At 45.3% G+C, this 22,603-nt stretch overlaps 1 protein-coding gene across 1 annotated transcript in view; it reads left to right on the top strand.

The window, feature by feature from the left end:
- Positions 1–2,163: 2,163 nt before the first annotated feature.
- Positions 2,164–22,603, top strand: part of PKNOX2 (PBX/knotted 1 homeobox 2) — a 109,115-nt gene continuing 88,675 nt past the window's right edge. The window contains exon 1 of the mRNA XM_063178371.1: positions 2,164–2,233. The gene's annotated coding sequence lies outside the window, so the exon portion shown is untranslated. The remainder of the gene's footprint in view (positions 2,234–22,603) is intronic.

The following is a 22,603-nucleotide window of genomic DNA, read 5'->3' as shown; positions in this document are numbered from 1 at the left end:
TCTAGGATCAAATGTGGGATCCTTGAGGAATGAATTTGGGACGTTTGAGGAATGAATGTGAGGAGCTCGTTGCTGCTGGCTCCAGAAGAACCATCCCTGCACCACGAGAACCCTAAAATTTTGAGCTCTTGGATATTTTTGGCAATGATGTAGCTTAAAATACGCCCCACATGTGCCTGCTCTTTTACATCCCTGTTTTCCAAGATGAGACGTGAGGAAGATGAGACGCCAAGTGTGGATGATCCAGTGGTCCTTTGATATCACAGTGATGGCTTTTCCATCTGCCTCCCCTCCTCTCTTCCTTTCCACTTCTCCAGCTTCTGCAAAACCCAAAATATTTTCTGTCTGGCATCCCCAGCTGGTTGAAACAACCGGCGACAGCTTTATGGCTCCTCATCTTTGCTCGCTTCTGTGGAATAGTAATAAGGGAGGGGAAAAACGTCCTGCTGGCTGATTTACAAGGCAAGAAATTCCTATAAATCATTCCAACATCTCCCAAGGACTGGGGGGATGCTCTGAGTTCCTGCTGGTTTTCTCAGTGATGCAATGCAGTGATTTTTTTTTTTTTTTACTTTTTGGAGGGGAGTGGGTGAGATTCATCCCAACCAGGCACTGCATCTCTCTGTGATTTTATTGATGGATTCCAAGTGGGAGCCATCTATTTTCCCTTGCTCTTCATTGGCCAACCCAAAGGACATCAGTGTGTGTTTAGAGCCTGCTCCCAAGCAGGAAGTACAGACAGTGCAGCAAATATTTTCTAGATGGATTTATTTTTGGGATAAACTAGAAGGGGGGATTTAGGAATGTTGATCATTTTCAAGAGGTCATTTGTTCTGGAAAACTGTAGAAAAAAATTAAATTGTTTTGGGTTCCTGGCCTTAAATTTAATTTGTTTGTCCACCCTTCAACTTGTATCTCTGACCCCATGGCCATCCCTTACACACCATTTAGTGCCCCTGGCCGGCATCCCCCTGTAAGTCTTTGGAGCCAGTTTTAACTTATTTCTTATCCCATTAACCTATTCCAAAGGAATTCTGGGGCTCTTTTGAGTGACTCTGACCCCCCACCTGAAATCTTTAGGAAATGGGCAGAAATTCAGCAGTTCTCGTTAAATCTGTTCTTGATGGCATTTTTCATTAGGGAAGAGGATGGAAAATTGGGAGAAAAAAAAACGATGGCCAGACTGGTCCAGAAAAATCTGTCCCTGTGGCTTTTGCAATAAAATGTGGGAAAATTTGGCTGTAGGACCCAGTGCTCCCAATGATTCCAGGGAAACCTCATCTTCAGGTCTTTGGGAGAGAGATGGGCAGCTGATGTCTCATGCAGACAAAAATTTGAGTTGAGAACGCTCAGATAGGAGCCCCCCCAAATTAACAGCAATTAACAGATATTTCCAAAATAAGAGTGTTTTGCCTGGGGGATAACCCAGGAGGGGTTTGGGGTGGGATTTCCCTGGGTACCCTCAATGTCAACGTTGTGCTGGGGGGTGGACGGGTTTGGTACCCCCATGGGGGGACTCCGGGGTTGGGAGTTGGGGTCACCAAGGCCACCAAGGCTGGCTCTGAATCTGGGGTGGCAAAAGCATTCTGGGGGAAGGAGCGTGGAGATACGGAAGGGAGGAGATGCTGTGGAGGGGCAATATGTGATGGGGGGCAATATGTGATGGGGGGAAATATGTGCTAGGGGGAAATATGTGTTAGGGGGCAATATGTATGTGTTAGGGGTCAATGTGTGTGGGGGGGCAATATGTGTTAGGGGCAATGTGTGTTGGGGGATATAAAACGTGTTGGGGCAATAAGTGGGGGGGTGCGGGGCAGTATATTTGGGGATTAAACCGGGGGAGGGATGCTGCTGGGGAGGCAGGTGCGTTGCCGGGGATCAGGCAGAGGGCAGCAGGGGCAGGGCTGGCCGAGGGAGGCTCCGAGCGCTGTCCCGGGTGCACTCGGGCTGTTCGGGGGCTCTGGGATCGGGGGGCGGCTCCGTTTGGGGCGGGGGGCGCCGCAGCGCCGGCCGGCAGGGGGCGCTAAGGGGAGCGCGGAGGGGGCGTGGTCGGGGGCGTGGCCAAGCGGCGGGGAGGGCTCGTAGGGGGCGTGGCTCGGCGTGGGGGGCGTGTCGCTGCGGGCGGTGGGCGGGGCCTGTCGGCGGCGGCGCGGCGGGGCCGGGCGGGCGGGCGGGCGGCGAGCGGCGGCCGCGCTGTCAGGCCGGTGTCGGTGTGATGAAGATTGGCGGGCAGGTAGGGCTGTCACTCACGGCGGGGCCGCCGCGCGGGGGCGGGCGGAGCCGCGGAGCCCGGCGGACAAAGCGGCGCGGGCGGCGGGGCACGTGCGGCGGCGGCGGCGGGGACACCCCCCACCCCCCATCCCCTCCGGTGTGGGAAGTAACTTGCCGTTCCCGCCGCCTCCCCGGCCGTGCGGGGCCGGGGCAGCGCGGCTGTCCGTGCCCGGTGTCCGGTTCCCCCTGCGGGCTGCCCTCCGGCCGTGCCGCTGCGGTTCCCCGCCGTGCCCCCCTCGGCCGGGCGCGGTGCTTTTGGGGGCACGCAGCGATCGGGGCGGGCTGCACTCCCCGCTCCCCATCCCCCGGCCGGCTGCGGCCCTCCAGGGGAGTCCGGTGCCTGCGGGTCGCGCACCCCCAGCCCGAAGGCTGCAGGCCCCCCATACAAGTTGCAGCCGCCGCTCGCGGAGCCGGGAGGCTGGCGGGGCTTTTCGGGGGGCCGTACCCCATGGCCGCGGCAGCCTCCTCCCGCCTGCCGTGCTTGTAGCGGGGCTGCGACCCCCGGCCGGCTGCAGACCCCCCTCCCCTCCCCTTTCAGCGCCCCCGCGGGGGTCGCAGCCCCAGCCGTGAGCGGGGCCGGCCGCGGAGCTTCGAGCGCGGGGAGCGCTCCCGGCGGGGCTGCCCCGGCCCTGGGGCCGCTCGCTGAGCCCTCCCCGGGGGCTGCAGCCCCCCGGCCCCTTGCGAACCTCCTCCCCACAGCCCTCTCCCGGGGATGCCAGCTCCCCTAGCTGACCACGACCCCCGTGGAGGGCTGGAGCTCCCTTAGCTGGTCACGGCTCCCGGGAGGGCTGGAGCCCCCCATAGCTGGTCACGACCCCCGGGAGGGCTGGAGCCCCCCATAGCTGGTCACGACCCCCGGGAGGGCTGGAGCCCCCCATAGCTGGTCACGGAGCCCTCTCAGAGGGCTGGAGCCCCCCAGCTGATCACGGCTTCCCCGGGGATGCCAGCCCCCCTCGGCTGGCCACGGCTCCCCCTCAGAGGGCTGGAGCCCCCTCAGCTGGCCCCGGGGATGCCAGCCCCCCTCAGCTGGTCACGGCCCCCGGGAGGGCTGGAGCCCCCGGCCCGGGGCGTTCTGTGCCCGGGAAGTTGCCCCGATCAGGGAGCCTGGGGGGCTGCAGCGGGCGGTGCTGGGGGCGTTTCGTTTATCTGCAGCATCCCGGCCGTGCAAAGCGCCCGGTGAGCTCGGGGTGCCCCCCGGGGCAGCGCTGGGCCGGGGCACAGCGGTGCCGCCCCGCAGGGCCTCCCTGAGGCGGGCTCGCCGCCAGTGCCCGAGCGTGGCCCTGGTAGCAATGCCGCATCCCGCCGGCTCTCCCGGGACAAACCCCCGTGCTCCCCGACATCCCCCGGTGCCGCCTTCTCCTGGCGCACCCCAATTCCCCCAGGGCTCCTCCTTCCTTCCCCCTGGAACCCTCCGCGGGACCCCTTGGCAGCTCCCCCCATCCCGCAGCGTTGGATGAATACTCCAGAAATCCCTTTTAGTGGCTCTGCAGCAATGCAGGGAGGGCTTCTACATCATAATAACCATAATAATAATAATAATAATAATAATTGTGATTTGAAATTTATCCTGCAATTTTTTTTGTTGCGTTTCCGTCTGCGGGAGGGTGGCTCCGCCGGTGGCATTGTGCAAACTCAGGGAAGTTTTGCCGAGCTTTTTGGGGTGTCCCTCCTCTTCATCCCAGCCCTCGCCAGGTGTCCAAGCTCAACTTGGGCTCGGGCTCTTTGTTTGGGCTCTTCCCGGTTTTTCTCGCTCCCAAGGATCTTTTTTTCCCACTATCTCGCCGCCCACCGGGTAACGGGAAACCCTAAACCCGGCAGGATATTTTCAAACTCCCAGCCGGGGAGATTAGATGGAGGAAAGGGGGGGGGATGGATTATTTTTGGCTGGGATGCGGGACAGCTGTCTGCCGGGGAGAAGCAGAAAATAGAAGAGGAAATGGCTTAATTTGGCTTTTTTCAACTTATTTTGCTTTTAAATCCTGGAAGGTATCGGGGTTGGAGTGGGGAAAAGCAGAGTGTGGCTCAGAGGACGTGGATTTGATGAAACTTTTGGGCATCGTACCTCCAAAACTGCTGACTCGGTGTGGTTGGCATCATCCCCTTGTGGAAAAGTTGGGGAAAAAAACACCCCAAAACCTTTGGGGTTTGATATTTGGGGAGCTCTTTCCAACCCCATGTGGATGGGGAGAGGGATTTGTATGAATTAATTGGATTTTGGGAGATTTGGGTGAAAAAGCAGCAGCTTGTTTTGGGTTTAAGCTATATGGAGCAGACAGATGATGGGATCAGGATTCCCCCTTATTTTTTATTTTTTTTCCCCTCCTCCCTCCTGTTTCATTTAACTCCCTGCACTGAGATTCCTTCGTTAGGAGCAAAAGTTAATTGCTTGAGGCTAATTACAGGAGAGGTTAATAGGGGAGCTGGCAGTGTCAGGAAGGGAAGGAGATGCTCTGTTCCTTAGCATCCCAAAATTGGCCTTTTTTAAGGCATTTTGCAGCCCTTGCCCCCCAAAGCCAGCCCATAAACCTCTTCACTTTAACCTGAGATCTTGATAATATTAGATATTTATTTATAAATAACATGAAACACTCCCTGATATCATGGGGTGAGGGAAAAAACGAGGGAGGAAAGTGATGCTGAGTTTATCCACTGGAACATATTCCATTTTCCCTCCATCGTTTTTGGGAGGGGGAAAATAAAGGAAATATCATTTTTGATGGAAATTTCCCTTACTTTTAGGAAATTTCTTTTTTTTTTTTTAAAGTTATGCCTTTTTAAGGCAAAATTTGTTGTTTTTTTTTTTTTTTTTTTTTTTTTTTTTTAAGGGAAAAGTGGTTTTTTTAAGGAAGTCACTTTTTTTTTAAGGAAATCTCATATTTTCCTTAAGTTTTTTTTTTTTCTTTAAGGAAATCTCATCTTTTTATCTTTTTTCCTTAAGTTTTTTTTTTTTTTTTCTTTTTTAAAAGGAAATCTCCTCTTTTGGATTTTAAGTGCATGAAGTTGTGTTGGGAGAAGAGTGTTTTTACCCCTCTGGCACATCAGGAATAACTCTTGTTCCAACTCAGGGATAAATACAAGACCCTCATGGGGCCGCTTTGGATTTTGGCTTTTCCAGGGAACTTCTGAATTTTTGTATTTTTTCCAAGTTGATGAATATCACCTGTAAATTTCTGAGTGATAACAGGGTTTTTGTGGGAGGATAAAACTTAAATATTGGCTTGGTCCTGCTGGGAAGAGCATCCTTCATCCATCCATCCTCATCCTCAGGGGTGCAGGACTGCACCTCTGGGTCCCATCATCATCCTGCTTGGGTTTGTGGGATGGATTTTTGGGATATTTCCTGAAATCATGGAGAAAATGACCCTGGGGTGCTGGGACAGCCCAGTTTGGTGTGATTTTCTGGGAGCTGCTGTGGCTTTGGAGGAATCAGTGAGATGAGGAAAGGGGATGGGATGTGGGATGGGTGCAAGGAGCACAGCCCACACTTCCCAAAGCCAGGGGGAAACTTTGGCCACTCTGAGGGATAAACGAAGGGAGATTTGGCATTTGCAGCCCTGGTGGAAAACCAGATCAAGCATCAGGATAATTGTTTTAGGCTGATACATCCTGTCCCCTCTTACTCCCCATTCTCACCTCACTGCAGCAAGTGGAAATCTGATTTTTTGGGGTGCTAGTGGGATAATTTACTGGACCCAGCCAATTCCCAGTTCCATTTAACATCCCGTGCCCTGTCAAATACTTGATTCCCAAACAATTTTTGCCCCCCACTACAGCCAGGAGGAAACTTTGGCCACTCTGAGGGATAAACTAAGGGAGATTTGGCATCTGCAGCCCTGGTGGAAAACCAGATCAAGCATCTTTGTTTTAGGCTGATACATCCCAGCATCCTGTCCCCTCTTATTCCCCATCCTCACCTCACTGCAGCAAGTGGAAATCTGATTTTTTGGGGTGCTAGTGGGATAATTTACTGCACCCAGCCAATTCCCAGTTCCATTTAACATCCCGTGCACTGTCACATACTTAATTCCCAAACAATTTTTGCCCCCCACCAAAGAGGGTGTTAACAAATGCCCTCTAATTAGCCCCAAAATAAATTAATTCCCAGCGTCATTAGCCAGATCATTAAGATGCCGGCTCCACAGAAGAATCGGGAAGGGTGGGAATTAATCCTCAATTAAATTTAAACTCGGCTTTATCTCTGCCTTGACAGGACTGGGGGTGCTGCAGGTGATGCCCGTGGGCAGGCCCTGATGCCAGGCTGCCCTTGCCCAGCTGTGCTTTGCAGCTGGATAAATAAGAGGGGAATTTGGCCTCGGTGCTTCCCAACCGCTTGATTGTATTTTATTTTTTTGGCTTTTCCCCTTCCAAGGAGGAGCACAAACCCTGGGTACTCCCAGCTCTGGTTATTTGGTGTTTGTGAAATAGTTGAGTTGCAAAAAACCTTGAAATCCACCACTAAACCACTTCCCAAAGCACCATGTCCACAAGTTTTAAGAATTGTTATTTACTTATTATTTTATTTTAATTTCATTTTAATTTATCTCCATTGGGTCCAGCTGTGAAATCCACCACTAAACCACTTCCCAAAGCACCATATCCACAATTTTAAAGAATTGTTATTTACCTATTATTATTTTATTTTAATTTAATTTTAATTTCATCTTTTTTGTTTTCTTTTTATTATTTCATCTTCTTTAATTTCTTTTGTTTTGTTTTCTTTTTATAAGTTCATCTTATTTAATTTTTTGGTTTGTGTTCTTTTGATTTTAGATTAACTGGTTTAGTTAATAAGCACTTAGTGAGCTCTGGGTGCTTATTATTGTTTTATTCTGTTATTGTTTTATTTTGTTATTGTTTTATTTTGTTATTGTTTTATTTTGTTATTGTTTTATTTTATTATTGTTTTATTTTATTATTGTTTTGTTTTATTATTGTTTTGTTTTATTTTATTATTGTTTTATTTTATCTTATGGTTTTGTTTCATTATTGTTTTGTTATGGTTTATTATTATGTATCATTGTTTATTATTGTTTATATTATTCATTATTGGTTTATTCTTTATTATTGTTTATTATTGTTTTTACCACTCTGTTTTTGTTATTGTTTTATTTGTGACTTTAAGTTTTTTTTTAACTTTTATTTCATTTTTTCTGCTTTATCACTATTTGATTTTTTTACCTTGACTTTCATTTTCCAGGCCACGTTTCCCTCACCTTTTCAGCATCCCGTCCCATACAAAATAAACCCCAAATATCCAGCCACAAACCCTCAGCTTTAGATTCGCACCCCAAAAATCACATTCTTTTGGTGCAGGTGGAGTAGAGAGAGAGTGAAACCCAACTTGTTTCTAGGGAAAAAAAAAAATTAAAATTCCCCCCTGATGTTGAATCCGGAGCTGTTGGCTTTACAAGGTGTTACAAAAACGATGAGAAATGTTATTACTGAGCGCGGAGTTTTTGGCCAGGTTTTCCCTTCCCTGCCTGTGCTGGCTGCCTGGAGCCCTGCCAGAAACCTCAGAAAGCCAATTAAAAATAATCCCAATTTTGGCCCAGCCTTGGGAAGCTTCTCTTTTATTTCTTGCCCCGTTTTGTGTTTGTTTGAGGATGGGTTTGGAGGGAGCAGGAGCCTCCCCAGGCCCCTGAGCTGGAAATTTTTCCATCTCAGAAAAAGCTGATTTTGTTCTCCTTTTTCCCATTTCCCCCTCCTTTCCCTCCTTCCTCTCCCCCTTTTCCCTTTTTCCCCCCTTTTCCACTTTTTCCCCTTTTTCTCCTTTATTTTTTTGACAATTTTCCTTTGTCTTCTTTTTTCCCGTCTTTTCTTTTTTTCCCCTTTTCTCTTTGTCACCATTTCCCCTTTTGTTTTCTCCTTTATTTTCTTTCTTTTTTCCTTCTTTTAATATACTTTCCTTTCTCTTGTTTTATTTTTCTTGTTTCCTTTTCCCTTGTTTTATTTTTCCCTTCATTGTCCTAATTTTCCCTCTTTACCTTTTACCTTTCCTTCTTTACCTTAACCCTAAACCTTTTAAAAATCTTTTCCCCTTTATGCTTTGTTTTCTTTTCTTTTTTTTCCCCCTTTTTTTCCTCCTAAAAAAAGTGGAATATTTAATGTTTTTTGTCCCTTTTCCCCTCTGTCTTTCTCACTCCTATTTTTTCCATTTTCTGCCCTTTTAAATTTTCTTTTTTTTGGCTTTTCCTCTTTCTCTTTTTCTTCTTCTTAATTTTTTTTTAACTTCTAGTTTTTCCTTTACTATTTTGCCATTTTTCCTTCTTGTTTCCTCCTTTTTCCCCCTCAATTTTGGCAGCCCAGCCCTTTCCAAGCAGCACACCCAACATTTTCCATCCCATACTCTCTGATACCCCCCTCAATACCACCAGCAAGGCAAAACTTGGTCAAATAATGAAAAAAAAAAATTCCAATATCGAATTTTAGCAGATTCCTTTCCATCACCAGATCAGCAGTGTGTTACTCCCAGGATTTTTAGTGGAGCCTCTTCCATCTCCATCACTCCCAGGTACATGGAGGGCACTTTATGGCTTTATAAACCCTTCAAATATTTATTTTTTTTAAACACTATTTGTGTGTTTAAAAGTTGGAGAATTGCAATTACCAGCTCCTGCATCCCTGGGTGAATTCCCACGGTGCTGCTGGATGTAAACCACTTCAGACATTTTTAATGCTCCCGAGCAATAAATTTAAAAGGGAATTTATTGTTCCAAGCTGCTAATTTCTCCATCCCAATGCTGCCTGTTGCCGAGCTGGGAGCCTGGATGGGGATTGTGATGCTATCCCAGAAAAAAAAGTCTTTTCCCTGCTTGATTTTTCTCCTTTCCCTTGTTTGATTTTCCTCCTTTTCCTGCTTGATTTTCCTCCTTTTCCCTGCTTCATTTTCCTTCTTTTCCTGCTTCATTTTCCTTCTTTTCCTGCTTGATTTTTCTCCTTTTCCTGTGTGATTTTTCTTCTTTGCCCTGTTTGATTTTCCTCCTTTCCCCTTCTTGTTTTTCCTCCTTTCCCTGCTTGATTTTTTTCTTTTCCCTGCCTGATTTTCTTCCTTTTCTCTGCTTGATTTTCCTCCTTTTCCTGTTTGATTTTCCTGCATTTCCTGCTTGATTTTAATCTTTTCCTGCTTGATTTTCCTCCTTTCCCCTCTTTGATTTTTTCTCCTTTTCCCTGCTTGATTTTCCTCCTTTTCCCTTCTTGATTTCCTCCTTTTCCCTGCTTGATTTTTCTCCTTTCCCCTGCTTGATTTTCCTCCTTTTCCTGCTTAATTTCCCTCCTTGATCTTTCTCCTTTTCCCTGCTTGATTTCCCCTCTTTTTCCTGCTTGATTTTCCTCCTTTTCTTCCTTGATTTTCCACCTTTTCCTGCTTGATTTTCCTCCTTTTCCTGCTTGATTTTTTTCTTTTCCCTGCCTGATTTTCTTCCTTTCCCCCGCTTCATTTTCCTGCTTGTTTTTCCTCCTTTTCCTGCTTGATTTTTTTCCTTTTTCCTGCTTGATTTTCCTCCTTTTCCTGCTTGTTTTTCCTCCTTTTCCCTGCTTGATTTCCCTCCTTTCCCCTGCTTGATTTTCCTCCTTTTCCTGCTTGATTTTTTCCTTTTTCCTGCTTGATTTTTCTGCATTTCCTGCTTGATTTTAATCTTTTCCTGCTTGATTTTCCTCCTTTTCCCTTCTTGATTTCCTCCTTTCCCCTGCTTGATTTTCCTCCTTTCCCTGCTTGATTTCCTTGCTTGCCTTTCCTTCTTTTCCCTGCTTGATTTTCCTGCATTTCCTGCTTGATTTTTTTCTTTTCCCTGCTTGATTTTCCTCCTTTTCCTGCTTAATTTTCCTCCTTTTCCCCGCTTGATTTTCCTCCTTGATCTTTATCCTTTTCCTGCTTGATTTTCCTCCTTTTCCTTGTTTGATTTTTCTCCTTTTCCTTGTTTGATTTTTCTCCTTTTCCCTGCTTGATTTCCCTGCTTCATTTTCCTCCTTTTCCAGCCTGATTTTCCTCCTTTTCCTACTTGATTTTCTTCCTTTTCCCTGCTTGATTTTTCTCCCTCTCCAGGTCTTGTATTTTACTATCCCCTTCATCAGCTCATAATAAATAATTATAAATAATTATAAATAATTGGCTCAGGCTTGGTGGGTGGAGGTCTCTCCTCCAGACCATCCTGCATCCCATGCCCCCATCCCACCTCTCATCCAATTTAGATAAAATTATTCAAAAAACCCTCCAAAAATCTGAATTCTGAGGAGCTGAACTTTGCTGGAGGAGTTAAAAACAAAACAAACAAAAAAAAAAGAAATAAATTCTTATTATTTTCGATCTCAATCCCAAGAAAATCCCATTTCTATAAAATGCCTGCAAAGGTCTTTTAATGCATTTATGGGCAGAAATTGGTTTCTTTATGTCTTGCTGCCAGATCCAAGGTCTTGAAACTCCTGCAATTAATTAATTGCTCTAAAACAAAACAAAAAAAAAATGAAGTGGGTAAAGACCAAACTTAACTATCATAAAAAATCAACCATAAAAAATAAATAGTAATACATACTCAATAACCAATAAAAAGTAAATAGTAAATAGTGAAAGATAATAATTAATTAAATACTAAATGCTATCAAAGAGGTGTTTTCCTGTTTTCTAAAAAAAATCTAAATCTAAAAATCGGCATTTTTAGATTTAGATTTTTAGATTTAGATTTTTTTTAGATCCCCCTCCAACTTCAGGGATGCTGGTGCCAGTTTTGGCAGTGCCAGGGCAATTTTCATAGCTGCAGTTTGAGTGATGCCCCTTCAGCTTTAGGAATTATGTTGCAGCTTCAGGGATGCTCCTCTGCCTTCAGTGACGCTGATCTAATTCTAAATTTTAGAGAAATTTTAGAATTTTAAATTTTAGTGAAATTTTAGAGATCCTGCTTCAATCTTAGGGGTCCAGGTGCATTTTTAAGGATGCTGCTGCAATTTTAAGGACGCTGGTGTGACTTTGGTGATGCTGGTCCAACTTTGGGGGCACTGCTGCATTTTTAGGGATGCTGCTGCAGTTTTAGCATTGCTGGTGGGAGTTTGGGGATGCTGGTGCAATTTTAGGGGTATTGGTGCAGTTTTAGGGGTGCTGCTGCAATTTCAGTGATGCTGCTGCAATTTTAGGGCTGCTGCTGGTGCAGTTTCAGGGATTCTGGTGCATTTTTAGGGGTGCAGGTGCATTTTTAGGGATACTGATGCACTCTTAGGGACGCTGCTACAATTTTCGGGATTCTGGTGCATTTTTAGGGCTGCTGGTGCAGTTTCAGGGATCCTGGTGTGAGTTCAGTGGTTCATTTTTAGGGGATGCTCGTTCATTTTAGGGGTTCAGGTGCATTTTTAGGGATCCTGGTGCATTTTTAGTAATGCTGGTCCAAATTGAGGGGTAGTGGTGCCGTTTTAGGGATCCTGGTGTGAGTTTAGGGGTGCTGCTGCAATTTCAGGGATGCTGCTGCATTTTTAGGGATCTTTGTGCAGTTTTAGGAATGCTGGTGTGAGTTTAGGGATGCTGCTGCATTTTTAGGGCTGCTGGTGCAGTTTTAGGGCTGCTGGTGTGACTTTTGCAATGCTGGTCCAACTTTAGGGGCACCGCTGCAGTTTTAGGGGTTCTGGTGCAGTTTTTAGTGATGCTGCTGCAGTTTTAGGGATCCTTACCCATTTTTAAGTGTCTCTCATCCAATTTTAGCAATGCTGCTCCAATTTTTGTGGGTGCTTATCCCAGTTGGAGGCTTCTTGTGCAGTCCCGGGGATTCTGATGCATTTTTACCAACATTTGTCCATTTTTAGTGATGCTCCTGCAGCTCCTGGCTGCGACTCCCCCAGACCAGGAGCCCCCATGAGTTTATTCCCCATTCCCCCTCTTTTCCCCCTTCAACCCCACTGTCTCAACCATCGCTTTTTATCAAGTTTTTTTTCACTCTTTTTGAGCATTTCAGTGTTTTTTTCCTCATACCAGGAGCTTTTCCTCCTTTCCAACATCACCTTTGCCACCTTAACCCCACCCTGCACCACGCCAAATCATTCCTCCTTGCCTAAACAACCTCCAAAAGCTTTTTTATTTTCCTTTCCCTTTTAAATTTAACACCCCAAACAGTGGAGCTGAAGGTCCTGGTGAGAATATTTATGCTAAAACCACGAAATAAAACGATTTAGTAGCATTTTTAATAGCTGAGTGCCTGCTAGATTGGGGTTCCAGCCTCTTCTGGTAAATTCTGGTGTAAATCTGGTGTAATTCTGGTAAATGTGTTGTAAATCTGGTGTAAATTCTGGTAAATCTGGTGTAAATTTTGGTGTCAATCTGCTGTAAATTCTGGGAAATCGGGTGTAAAATCTGGTAAATCTGGTGTAAGTTCTCATAAATTTGCTGTAAATCTGGTGTAAATTCTGGTAAATTTGGTGTAAATTCTCCGAAATTTGGTGTAAATCTGGTGTAAATTCGGGTAAATCTGGTACAAATCTGGTGTAAATTGGGGTAAATTTGGTGTAAATCTTGTGTAAATTCTGGTGAATCTGGTGGAAATTCTAGTAAATATGGTGTAAAATCTGGTAAATCTGCTGTAAATTCTCCGAAATCTGGTATAAATCTGGTGTAAATTCTGGTAAATTTGGTGTAAATCTGGTGTAAATTCTGGTAAATCTGGTAATTCTAGTAAATCTGGTGTAAATTCTGGTAAATTTGGTGTAAATCTGGTGTAAATTCTCCTAAATTTGGTGTAAATCTGGTGTCAATTCTGGTAAATCTGGTGTAAATCCAGTGTAAAATCTGGTAAATCTGGTGTAAATCTGGTGTAAAATCTAGTGTAAATTCTGGGAAATCTGGTGTGAAGTCTGGTGTAAAATCTGGTAAATCTGGTGAAAATTCTGGTGTAAATTTGGTGTAAATTCTGGTAAATCGGGTGTAAATCTGACGTACATCTGGTGCAGATTCTGGTGCGAATTCTGGTAAATCTGGTGTAAATCGGGTGTAAATCTGGTGAATCTGGTGTAAATCTGGTGTAAATTCTGGGAAATCCAGTGTAAATTCTGGTAAAACCGGTGTAAATTCTGGGAAATCCAGTGTAAATTCTCCTAAATTTGGTGTAAATCTGGTGTCAATTCTGGTAAATTTGGTGTAAATCCAGTGTAAAATCTGGTAAATCTGGTGTAAATCTGGTGTGAATCTGACGTACATCTGGTGCAAATTCTGGTGCGAATTCTGGTAAATCCGGTGTAAATCCGGTGTAAATCTGGTGTAAATGTGGTGTAAATTCTGGGAAATCTGGTGAAAATTCTGGTGTAAATGTGGTGTAAATTCTGGTAAATCTGGTGTAAATCGGGTGTAAATCTGACGTACATCTGGTGCAAATTCTGGTGCGAATTCTGGTAAATCTGGTGTAAATCTGGTGTGAATCTGGTGTAAATCTGGTGTAAATTCTGGGAAATCCAGTGTAAATTCTGGTAAAACCGGTGTAAATTGTGGGAAATCCAGTGTAAATTCTGGTAAAACCGGTGTAAATTCTGGGAAATCCAGTGTAAACTCTGGTAAAACCGGTGTAAATTGTGGGAAATCTGGCTCCCCAGTCCCCTGCAGCCCCCCTGAGCTGTGCAGACAGAATCCCCCCCTTTGTTTCCTGCTCGTTCTGGAGGCTGGAATGCTCAACAAGCCCCTCTTTGTGCTAATTGAATTAATGGCTGGGGCTGAGGGCAGTGGGGATGAGCCACAGAGGCCATAAATCCCTGCTGGGGGGGTCTGTGGGGCTGCCAGCCCAGCAGCAACTCAACCAGCCTCAAATTAATTGCAATTAATTGACTCAGACTCAACCCGATTGATTGATTGATTGATGCTCAAAAGCCAAAGGTTGATTGGGTTCTAATAGAAAATTATCAATGGATCCATTTGGAAAGGAAAGTCAGGGGTTGGTTTGCTCCTAATAAAAATTTATTGGCTGGTTTGAGGTGGAAAATTGTGGGTTGATTGGTTTATGGTGGGAAATTTGTTTGATTCCTAATAGAAAAATAGCGGGTTGATTAATAGGAGAAAAATATGGGTTGATTTTTACTGGGAAATTATTGATGGATTTATAATAGGAATATGTGGAAAGTAAAGGGTTTTATAATAGAAAGTAAAGGATCAGGTTGTGACAGAAAATTATTGATTTATAATAAAAATAGTGGTTGATTTATAATAGGAAATTATCATTTAGGTGGTTGATAAAAGGGAGTTATTAAGCAGGGGAGCAGTGTGAGTGCTGGCCAGTTTTGGGGGAGGAAAATCGTGTCCCCCAATACAAAGTGCAGCTGCTGATCAACCTGTTCATGCAGCCCTGAAGGAAAAGAACTTTTCTGAAGCAAAATAAACATCCCAGTGGTGATTTCCAGGGAAAAACCCCGCTTGGATACACGTGCACACCCTCCTGGTGCTCCTCCTGCCAGTGCCTGGTGGATTCTCAGTTTCCTGCACAATTCCTTGTCCCTGTGCTGGTTTTTTTTGGTTACAACATGAATTTCAAACTTTACATTTCATTTGCAAGCAAGGAAGGGGAATAACAGGATAAAGCTGCAGCAATGGAGTCTAAAAGAAATTTGAAACTTGCTGCTGGGTGAGTTTTAGCTGCCAAAAGTGATGTTGGTCTTCCACAGGAGATGGAGACGAGTTTTCCAGATGATAAATGAAAGTTTTCAATGAATAGATTGGGATAACTTTTATTAGGTAGTATATAATTTATATTATATTATATTATATTATATTATATTATATTATATTATATTATATTATATTATATTATATTATATTATATTATATTATATTATATTATATTATATTATATCATATATCATATCATATCATTATAATATAATATATAATATATATTATATATAAAATATAATATATAAATGTATATAGTATATAAATATATATTTCTATATTTCTATATAATATATATTTATATATAAAATATGTGTTGTATATATTATATATAACATATATTGTCTATATAATATATATACAATTATATATATATTGGTATATAGACAATATATATAATATATATAATATATATAATATATAATATATAATATATAATATATAATATATAATATATAATATATAATATATAATATATATGTATGTATTATTATATAATACATAATATATATGTATTATATATAATACAGATATATAATATATATGTATTATATATTATATAATAGTATATACTTATTTATACAATATATGTGTATATTATATATATAATATATAATATATATTGTATATAGACAATGTATATTATATATAATATATAAAACATATATAATATTATATATTATATATATTACTTATATATAAATATAATATATATTATATATACACAATATATAATAGTATATGTACTATATCTTTAGTATTATATATTTATATATAATGTATTATATATATTTTGTATATAATATATAATATACAATATACAATATATAATATATAATATATATAATGTATATAACATTAATAATAATAATAAATACAATCAATCCAATTAATAGAAATATGTTTAATATAAAGTTCTCTTGATGTACAATAAAATTAAGCAGTAACATGGCTGTGAGAATGGGGATTATCCTAAATCTGAGATTTTTAGCCTCAAACAGCAAAACTTCCCATTCAGCTCATTGCACAGTAAGGGAAAAAAATCAGTGAATAACAATTTTCTCCCAAATTATTTTGCTGTTTTGGCACGTGGAGCATCACATCTTTCTGCTGCTCTGGATAAGGAGCCCTGAGGATGTCACTGGCAGGGACCAAGTGCCAAGTTTTTACTTATTTATTTTTAATGTGCATGGGAAGACTCCCCAAATCCAATATAAATATCCACCAAATCCCTCTGTGATCCCCAGCTCTGGATCTCAGCTGCATCTTTGTGTCCACTCTACCCTTAATTAACAAGATTTCCAAATATTTGCTGAAACCCAAAGTGCTTTTTGCCCCTGGAAATAAAATCAGGCAAATCCTTAACACCAGTTTGGGTGCTGTTATTCCATGTAACATTTCTCTTTCCATTCCCTTTAAGACGGGGTGTAGTCCCCGTTTATTTTAGGGATGCTGGGTGCGTGTCACATGAAACGGAGGGGAATTGTTGGTGAAATGATATCCCCAGTCCCAAAATAGCTGCGTGCCCGCGATCCCCGCTGGATGCTGCAACCTGAGCCCCGGAGCCGCGGGGCACGGCCGGGCCAGCGCCTCCCGCGGTGCCATCCCGCCTTTATTTACATCGGCTCGCTCCTCCCGCTGCTGCCAGCCCATCGGAGCTGCTCCTGCCTGCAGCCCTGCTTTAGCTTTCCACGTGAGCAGCTGGAATCCTTGTGGGGAAAGGCTGGGAGTTGAGGAAATCGGTACTGGGTGCCTGATCTGCTCTCTGTGCATGGGGAGCTGGAGCATCCCGGCTCCAGCCTGGGATAATCCTGTATCCTTTCTTACAGGGAGCTGGAGCATCCCGGCTCCAGCCTGGGATAATCCTGTATCCTTTCTCACAGGGAGCTGGGGTATCCCTGAGCATCCCTGCTAGATGATCCTGTATCCTTTCTCACAGAGGGCTGGAGCATCCCTGGGCCAGTCTGGGATGATCCTTTACCCTTAGCCCAAGCATAGGGAGCTGGAGTATCCCTGACCATCCCTGGTCCAGCCCAGGATAATCCCTCATCCCTGTATCCTTTCTCACAGAGGGCTGGAGCATCCCTGTTCCAGCCAGGATGATCCCTGTATCCTTCCTCACAGATAGCTGGAGCATCCTTGGTCCAGTCTGTGACAATCCCTGTATTTTTGCTTGGTGCCCCAAGCACAGGGAGCTGGAGCATCCCTGGTCAGTCTGGGATGATCCTGTATCCTTGTTTACAGGGAGCTGGGGTATCCCTGAGCATCCCTGCTCCAGCCAGGGTGGTTCCTGTATCCTTTCTCACAGGAGCTGGAACATCCTTGAGCATCTCTGCTCCAGCCTGGGATAATCCCTGTATCCTTGCTTGATGCTCTGTGCACAGGGATCTGAAACATCCCTGAGCATCCCTGGTCCAGCCTGGAATAATCCCTGTATCCTTTCTCACAGGGAGCTGGGGTATCCCTGAGCATCCCTGCTCCAGCCCAAGATGATCCCTCTATCCTTTCTCACAGGGAGCTGAAGCATCCTTGAGCATCTCTGCTCCAGCCTGGGATAATCCCTGTATCCTTGCTTGATGCTCTGTGCACAGGGAACTGAAGCATCCCTGAGCATCCCTGCTCCATCCTGGGATGATCCCTGTGTTTTTGCTCACTGTGTGCCAGGGAGCTGAAACATCCCTGAGCAACCCTGGTCCAGCCTGGAATAATCCCTGTATCCTTTCTCACAGGGAGCTGGGGTATCCCTGAGCATGTCTGCTCCAGCCTAGATGATCCCTGTATCCTTTCTCACAGGGAGCTGGAGCATCCCTGGGCCAGTCTGGGATGATCCTTTACCCTTAGCCCAGGCATAGGGAGCTGGAGTATCCCTGACCATCCCTGGTCCAGCCCAGGATAATCCCTCATCCCTGTATCCTTTCTCACAGAGGGCTGGAGCATCCTTGGTCCAGTCTGTGACAATCCCTGTATTTTTGCTTGGTGCCCCAAGCACAGCGAGCTGGAGCATCCCTTGTCCAGTCTGTGATGATCCTGTACCTTGTTCACAGGGAGCTGGGGTATCCCTGAGCATCCCTTGTCCAGTCTGGGATGATCCTGTATCCCTGCTCACAGGGAGCTGGAGCATCCCTGGTCAGTCTGGGATGATCCTTTACCCTTGCTTACAGGGAGCTGGGGTATCCCTGAGCATCCCTGCTCCAGCCAAGGTGGTTCCTGTATCCTTTCTCACAGGAGCTGGAACATCCCTGAGCATCCCTGCTCCATCCTGGGATGATCCCTGTGTTTTTGCTCACAGTGTGCCAGGGAGCTGAAACATCCCTGAGCAACCCTGGTCCAGCCAGGGTGCTCACAGGGAGCTGGAGTAACCCTGCTCCAGCCTGGGATAATCCCTGTATCCTTTCTCACAGGGAGCTGGAGCATCCTTGGTCCAGTCTGGGATAATCCTGTATCCTTTCTCACAGGGAGCTGGAGCATCCCTGGTTCAGTCTGGGATAATCCCTGATCCCTGTATCCTTTCTCACAGGGAGCTGGAGTATCCCTGAGCATCCCTGGTCCAGCCTCAGATGATCTTTGTATCCTTGCTCACAGGAGTTGGAGCATCCCTGCTCCAGTCTGGGATGATCCCTGATCCCTGTATCCTTTCTTACAGCATCCCTGAGCATCCCTGCTCCAGCCCAGGATGATCCTGTATCCCTGCTCCACCCTGGGATAATCCATCATTCCCATCCTCCCTAGCCCTCCTCAACTATAGGAATATTCAGAAAGAAATTGATCCCCCTGGGCATTTTCAGGAAAATAAAATGGGGATTTTTCCCCTAGGAAGAAGCTCCCCAGCCTCCAGTGGGGTTTGGGGTGGTTGGAGGAGCCATCCCAAGCAGGAGCTGGGAGTGGGGCCTGCCTGGGGGATGCTGGCAGAGCAGCTGGACTCTCACTGCCAGTGTCATTTGGGGCATTAATCCAAACCACTAGGGTTTACTGGGATTTTACTGGATTGGTTTTGGCTCCTGGGCAGGGCAGTTTGATTGGAAAATGCAGATAATTTGAATTTTCCTAAGTATTGGTGATGCCTGCTCACATCTGTATTTGCACAACTTCACAGAAATGTTCCACCTCCACTTCTAATTCCAGTTTTCCTAGAATGAAGAGCTTTACTCCTACCCAAATTTATGGGCTAAAGTTTTGGTTTTTTTTTTTGGTTTTTTTTTTTTTTTTTTTTGGTTTTTTTTTTTTTTTTTAATTTTTATTTTGTCTTTTTATTTGGTTTGGTTTGGTTTTTGTTTTTTAAGTCCAAAGGGAAAGTTTGGGATGAGTCTTATCTCCATCCCTTTAGGAACAGGCATATTTGTGCACTGGATTTTTTGTTCCAGGGCAAGCAAAAATCACAAAATAATGAAATTTCTGCTGGGAGGAAGCAGGGCTGGGTAAAAAGTTGAATGGGATTGGGAATCCCTGAGTGATATCCTACACCAGCATCCCTGTCTTGTCCTACACCAGCATCTCTGTCTTGCTGGGTTAGAGGCTTGGGTGGGTTTTTTCTGCTTTGTGATGGGAAACTTGTTTTCCTTTCTCTATGGGAAATAAAATTGGTTTAAAAAAGGAAGTAAAGGAGGAAAAGTGGTAATGAAAAATGAAAAATTGGGGGAAAAGAAAACTAGAAGTAAAAAGACAAAAGAAATTAGGTAAAAAAATAAAAGAGCAAAAGTGGGAGAAAAAGGAAACAGTAAAAAGGAAAGGGAAAATTAAAAAAAAATTGGTTAAAAAGAAGCAATGAAGCAAAATGGAAAAAAGAAAAAATGGATTAAAAGCAAAAGGGAAAATGGGGAAAAATAATAGAAAAAGGAAATAAAAAGAAAAAAAATTTTGGTAAGAGAAAATTAAATTGGAAAAAAAACCAAAATAGAAAAATGTTAGAAGAGAAAATTGAAAACTAAAATTAAAAGGAGCTAAAAAGCAGCTCTCCCCAGGTGGAGGTGCAGCCCCATCCCGGTGTTTCAGCAGCATTCCCTCCATCCCTGCCCTGTCCCTCGGGAGTTTTCCCCTCTCCTGCTGCCCGAGCCCCCCACCCTGAGGATGCTCCTGCTGCTCTTTGCTGTCCCCTCCCAGCCTGTCCTGCCCTCCTGAGTGACCTCGGGGCACAGCAACCCCCCCTGGGTTCCCAAGCCGGGATTAAGTGGACATGATTTCTTCCCACAGCCCATTAATTTTGCTTTATTGCTGGCCTGATGGCCATTACCCTTTTTTTTTCCCCCCCTGCCAGCTCCTTCCCCCATTAGGTTTGTACAATTAGCAAAATAGGAGCCATTAATGCGGCCTGGGGGCTGCAGATGGGATTTGGGGATGCTCTGAGGGCAGTGAGGCATCCCAGGAGCTGCCCCGTGCCCTGCAGGGATGGGCATCACCTGCTCCTGGCAGGATTTTGGGATGCAGAACCATTCCTATAACTGAGGGAGGGATGCAGCTGGGAACTCATTTCTGGCAGGATTTTGGGTTCTAAAGCCATTCCTATAACTGAGGGAGGGATGCAGCCACGTCTTGAACCCGTTCCTGCCAGGATTTTGGGATCTAAAGCCATTCCTGTAGCTGTGGGATGGATAGGGCCATGTCCTAAACCAGCTCCTGGCAGGACTTTGGGATACAAAGCCATTCCTCTAGGTGAGGGATGGATAGGGCCGCGTCCTGAGCCTGCTTCTGGCAGGATTTTGGGATGCAGAACCATTCCTATAACTGAGGGAGGGATGAGGCCACATCCTGAACCCATTTCTGGGAGGATTTTGGGATGCAGAGCCATTCCTGTACCTCAGGGATGGATGTAGCCACGTCCTGAACCAGCTCCTGGCAGGATTTTGGGATCTAAAGCCATTCCTGTAGCTGTGAGATGGACGCAGCCACATCCTGAACCCATTTCTGGGAGGATTTTGGGATGCAGAGCCATTCCTGTACCTCAGGGATGGATGTAGCCACGTCCTGAACCAGCTCCTGGCAGGATTTTGGGTTCTAAAGCCATTCCTGTAGCTGTGGGATGGATAGGGCCATGTGTTGAACCCGTTTCTGGCAGGATTTTGGGATGTAAAGCCATTCCTATTACTGAGGGTGAATGCAGCCATGTCCTGAACCTGTTCCTGGCAGGATTTTGGGTCCTGTCCATGTCCTGTTCCTGGCAGGATTTTGGGATGCAGAACCATTCCTATAACTGAGGGAGGGATGCAGCTGGGAACTCATTTCTGGCAGGATTTTGGGTTCTAAAGCCATTCCTGTAGCTGAGGGTGAATGCAGCTGCATCCTGAACCTGTTCCTGGCAGGATTTTGGGTTCTAAAGCCATTCCTGTAGCTGTGGGATGGATAGGGCCATGTCTTGAACCCGTTTCTGGCAGGATTTTGGGATGTAAAGCAATTCCTATTACTGAGGGTGAATGCAGCCATGTCCTGAACCTGTTTCTGGCAGGATTTTGGGATGCAGAGCCATTCCCATATCTCAGGGATGGATGAGGCCACATCCTGAACCTGTTTCTGGTAGGATTTTGGGATCTGACGCCATTCCTGTAACTGAGGGTGAATGCAGCCATGTCCTGAACCAGCTCCTGGCAGGATTTCGGGATGTAAAGTCATTCCTATACCTGAGGGAGGGATGCAGCCACATCCTGAACCCATTTCTGGGAGGATTTTGGGATGCAGAGCCATTCCTGTACCTCAGGGATGGATGTAGCCACGTCCTGAACCAGCTCCTGGCAGGATTTTGGGTTCTAAAGCCATTCCTGTAGCTGTGGGATGGATAGGGCCATGTGTTGAACCCGTTTCTGGCAGGATTTTGGGATGTAAAGCCATTCCTATTACTGAGGGTGAATGCAGCCATGTCCTGAACCTGTTCCTGGCAGGATTTTGGGATGCAGAGCCTTCCTATAACTGAGGGAGGGATGCAGCTGGGAACTCATTTCTGGCAGGATTTTGGGTTCTAAAGCCATTCCTGTAGCTGAGGGTGAATGCAGCCATGTCCTGAACCTGTTTCTGGCAGGATTTTGGGATGCAGAGCCATTCCCATATCTCAGGGATGGATGAGGCCACATCCTGAACCTGTTTCTGGTATGATTTTGGGATCTGAAGCCATTCCTGTAAATGAGGGTGAATGCAGCCATGTCCTGAACCAGCTCCTGGCAGGATTTCGGGATGTAAAGTCATTCCTATAACTGAGGGAGGGATGCAGCCACATCCTGAACCCATTTCTGGGAGGATTTTGGGATGCAGAGCCATTCCTGTACCTCAGGGATGGATGTAGCCATGTCCTGAACCAGCTCCTGGCAGGATTTTGGGTTCTAAAGCCATTCCTGTAGCTGTGGGATGGATAGGGCCATGTCTTGAACCCGTTTCTGGCAGGATTTTGGGATGTAAAGCAATTCCTATTACTGAGGGTGAATGCAGCCATGTCCTGAACCAGCTCCTGGCAGGATTTTGGGTTCTAAAGCCATTCCTATAACTGAGGGAGGGATGCAGCCACGTCCTGAACCCGTTCCTGGCAGGATTTTGGGATCTAAAGCCATTCCTGTAACTGTGGGATGGATAGGGCCATGTCCTAAACCAGCTCCTGGCAGGACTTTGGGATACAAAGCCATTCCTCTAGGTGAGGGATGGATAGGGCCGCGTCCTGAGCCTGCTTCTGGCAGGATTTTGGGATGCAGAACCATTCCTATAACTGAGGGAGGGATGAGGCCACATCCTGAACCA

This window comes from Melospiza melodia, chromosome 29 (genome assembly GCF_035770615.1).
Source record: "Melospiza melodia melodia isolate bMelMel2 chromosome 29, bMelMel2.pri, whole genome shotgun sequence".
NCBI lineage: Eukaryota > Metazoa > Chordata > Aves > Passeriformes > Passerellidae > Melospiza > Melospiza melodia.
Note: the sequence above shows the minus strand (reverse complement) of the source record. Positions and strands in the feature narration are given on the sequence as shown.